A 4,779-nucleotide genomic window follows, 5' to 3' on the forward strand; every position below is an offset into this window, starting at 1 on the left:
ACTGCTAAAGTTGAGTATTTTTGAGTATGTCCCTACATGTTTCTGATATCAAAATATATACATATACACTGCTCAAAAAAATAAAGGGAACACTCAAATAACACATCCTAGATCTGAATGAATGAAATATTCTCATTGAATACTTTGTTCTGTACAAAGTTTAATGTGCTGACAACAAAATCACACAAAAATCATCAATGGAAATCAAATTTATTAACCAATGGAGGCCTGGATTTGGAGACACACACAAAATTAAAGTGAAATGTTCCCTTTATTTTTTTGAGCAGTATATTTTTTTGCCCATTCTCTTTTGGAAAGTAACTCAAGCTAAATGAGACTGAAAGCGTGTAAACACTTATTTTTTCGAGATTTGCCATGAATTTTCAATCAAGATTTAGATCAAGATTTTAACTTGTAAATTCTAATTCATGAATATGCTTTGATTTAAACTAGGGATCTCCAAAGTCAGGGATGTGGGATTTTTTTTTAATCTTTGAAAATAATATTATACATCCTGCTTTCACAATTCAACAACAGTACAGATTTGGACTACTAACATAGAGGGTTGGGAAAGGTGGACACTTTTTTAAATGTTTTAAGGTGGAGTTTTTATTTAGAAGAGCATTTCACAAAGATGTAGGCAAATCAAAATGTTATTCAAATTAATTTATTAACTATGTCTGCTTTCTTTTTGTTTCTTGCTTTTGTCAAGACTACTAAAATTTAGCCACTTGTGCTCAAAAGGGGACTCGAGTGGAGTCATTTAGCATCTGCTCCTCCAGAGTTCTGCTCTCCTGGATGAGCCGGTCAGCCTTGGCAGACAGCTTCAACTTGCCAGGTTTTCAGTGCCATTTTTTTTGTTTTACATTTTCAGACGGTGGATTGAACAGTTTTCTGTTAAATGCTCTAAGCTTGGGATTTTGTTTTATATCCTAACTCTGCTTTAATTGTCCCTAAGATGTTATCCTTTCCTGTTTGATGTTTTCCTTGGTCATCACGATCATAAATATCAGCTGTATTTACTTTGCTTAAAGTACACACAGTTGGAATTTATCCCATAAATTCCAACTTTTTGTTTAGTTGTGTCGAAGTAAAGGGAGGGAGGATATAAATATATTCAGTTACTTTCAGTTTTATTCATACTATTGAAAACTATTCCCGTCCCTTCTGCTTCATAATTATGCACAGCTTGTGTTGTGCTGGTTTATCCCCTAAAATCTCAATAATACTCACTAAATGTTATGATTGTAAACATGAAAAGACCAACGGGGTGCGAATACTTTTACAAGGCAGCGTTAATCCTCAGATGTTTCCTGAAGTTCTTTCTCTTCTACTATTACCAAAGTCTCAGTGTGAAGAGCCGAAGCGCACCTCTGATTACATGTCAATCCAGCCAAGAGTGTGTAGGGAAATTAAACTCAACATCTGGCTCAGACTGAACTGTTCATGTCTGGATCTGCTTCACATATGAGCAGTGACATCACTGCACGGAGGAATCTTACTGCTCTTCCACAGCGGGTGATTTACAGCACTTTACACCATTCATTAGAGCAGAAGATGTCCCCGGACGAGTGCGGTTAGCATCCACCTTACCCCTTCATTAGGCTGTCCTTTAAAACTCACCTTCCACAGTTTCTGAGGCCTCCAAAGTACATGTAGAAAATCAAACACTGCGTTGCTCTATCTCGCTTGTGCAGAGGTTTATCATCTTGTTCAACCACAAACATTTTTTTTTTCTCAGAGAACATTTTGAGATGTGATAAGAGGGGAGCTGAAGCTAGAAACTTTCAAGAAAACAAAAAAAAAAAAAAACTATTGTCTCCAAAAGCAAATTAAGTCTCTCAAGTTTGATTTCAAAACCTATAAGAAAATATTCATCTTATATTATAACCACTAATGTTAAATGTTATGTGGAAAACACTGAAGAGCAATAAAAATCAGTCATTTTTGCTATGTGAAAACTGCTGAATGACAACAAACTCACTAAATCTCTGCTTTCCAGTAAAAGCAAAGCACAAAGTATTTTTCGACTGTGCTACAAAAATATGCATACACGCTGATTTAATTTGTTGCAGCGTTTCATTATAAGTAAACAAACAGTTGCTTGCCATCCTCCAAGAAACTTGCCCCTACATGGTGAATCTGAAGTATGCAGAGAGTTTCCCCTCTAAGAAACCCCTGTGTTAAAAAGAAAAACAAAAAAAAAACATATGCAAAGAGGGTCTCATTATCCCCTGGTGAATGCGAAGCAGATTTAAATGAAAACAAGAAGTCACAGGGTGAAAATGAACTGGGTGTGTTGACTGCCAAGGCCAGACCACAACTTACTTAGAAAAGCTTCAAGTTCAATTTTCCACAGAGAGGTCCTGAACAAGTCTCCTCATGCAGAAACACCATATAGCATATAACGCTAAACCTCAGCCAGGTATGATTAAAAAAAGAAGAAGATGAGGAAGTTTTAAGCAGGTTCTTTCCTATAATGCATCTAAGTCGCGTTAAAGGAAAACAAAAACAGACCAAAACTTACCTGATAAGTGGAAAACGGATGTTTGTGTTGCTCAAACAGTGTCACTGAGATCATGGCAAAACAGTGACAGCCAGGCTGGTTCCTGTAAGCAAAGAGAGTCGGGCAGACCCTTGAGGAGCCACTATTATGTTCCCATAGAGCCACTCTGACAAGCGGGTTGTCACCCCTGCCTCCTCATGTTCTTTCCTTGGGGAAGGCTGATCAACAAGCAGTGACTACGCCATTCAGAATATGTGTAAGAGCAGAGAGAATGTGTACTTGTTGATAGATGGAAAAGGGGAGGAGAAAGGAGACAGAGGCTGACGTGAGGAGAGGGAGGGGAGCAACAGCAGAGGTTGGCACTGTGGAGGGACAAGGTGAAATAAGTTTCCAGGACGCTCAAAGAGGCTCCAAGGAATGGCTGAACTTTTGAAGGAACGAGATGGAACCACAGTCGCGATCTTTTGCTTTAAAACAGCGGAGAGAGGAATGCTTTAAAGGCCAAGGAGATTAACGTGGAGCACCGTAGTTTACAGAAACATGGAGGATGTCACCTTCACAAGAGGTCTGAGGCATGTTTCACTACACAAGCTGACATTTAGATACCTCCATGACATTATGAATATTTAAGTAGTCCCATAATTATCAGGGCAAGACTGATAATTATCAGTCTTGCCCTGATAATGTTTTTACTGTACAAATACAGTAAAAACATTAATATCTCTTGAGCCTTTTTCAACGTTTTTGTTATGGCTAAGACACAATCAAATGCATTTTATTGAGACTTTATGGTCTAGAACAGCACAAAGTCAAACAATTGTAAAGTGTTAGGAAAAGTAATCATGATTGATTTCTCAAGCAACAGGGAATACTATAAAAATAAGGGGAAAGGAGCTCTTGTCAGATGATTGGTTATTTATTTTTTAGAACAAACATATGTTCTATCATACATATTCAGTACTGAATTAATTAATTAACTAAATTAATTTTACATGGCAGTTCAGGTGGATCAGACTGAGAACTGCATGTTTGTCATGTTAAAATATCTGAAGTGTTTATACTTAGGGCACATGTTTTCATGGGTTAATGCGCAAATGAGCCATGATAAAGCTTGTTTCCACCGGTTTCATTTGAGAATCAAGCACTCATGAGAAAGCCCCAAATTTAACCACTGGGAAAATAATTTTTACTTAAAATGTTTCATATTTACAAAATAAAATGTCTTTTCATGAGATTATTTTGTGTTTTAAAAACTGAGATACAAAAATTGCAAAAGACGACTATGGAACAAATCAGCAGTGACACAATGGAAAACTATTTAGCAACTCATAGTATTAGTGCAAGGCAAGATTTATTGAGCAAAGTGAAAGACATTCCTGGTGCCTTTGTTGGATATATCAGTTTACATTTCCCCTTTTGTATGAAATTGTTGCAGAAAACGCACAAGTTGTTGAGTGGTTGCATAAAAGTTAGTTTGTTTTTACTTGATTACGCCGATATAAGTAAGTGTGACGACATGGGATTTTGGAAAAAAAAAAAAAAGAAGTTTGCTAGTCATGCTTATTCTATTAGAAAGAGGGAAAAAAATCTTACAGCTCCATCTGTATGAAAAGGAAAAAGTGAAAAAGAAACACAGGAGAGAACAAGCCTAACAAAGAGAAATCTATCAGAGCTGTAGAGGTAACAAGTCCAAGGCCAGTGGGAGTGAGAAAAGCTCAACTTAACCACAGCTGGACGTTCTCACTGGCAAGAAAAACACTGGCTTTGCTTTTAAAGGAGACAAGTCTGAAACAGCAACAGCAGGGGCAACAACAATAATGGAGAGCGAAACCATTGTACATTGTTCAAGAAATGATTCATTTTGCACATTCCCGCATATAGAAATGCTGGAAGGAAATGCATTCGGGTTGAGTCTGATCATCTGACAAGAAAATGTTTGAGCTATTTGGGTTCAGAGACAACAAGAATGGTTGTCAAGTTTAAAACCTGTGAATACTGTAAAGGTGGTCTACCGTGGTGATGGCAGCATAATGCTTCAAAAGGGAAATTTACATACGAAAGAATATTGCATCATAGTGGTGGTAAATTAAATGAAACATGTTAAGGGTTTTTTGAAGAAATGCACTTATATGATAGTTTTCTTAAAGCAAAACTTCAGGGGGACCTACGGCTAAGAGGAAGTAAACTAGCAGAGATGAATAACAAAAGCCTGGAATCTGTAGGTGGTTCAGCTCAGTTTCAACCCCTTGAGAAACACACACACAACGCGAAAA

The sequence above is a fragment of the Poecilia formosa genome, unplaced genomic scaffold (genome assembly GCF_000485575.1).
Source record: "Poecilia formosa unplaced genomic scaffold, Poecilia_formosa-5.1.2 Scaffold74, whole genome shotgun sequence".
NCBI classification, from domain to species: domain Eukaryota; kingdom Metazoa; phylum Chordata; class Actinopteri; order Cyprinodontiformes; family Poeciliidae; genus Poecilia; species Poecilia formosa.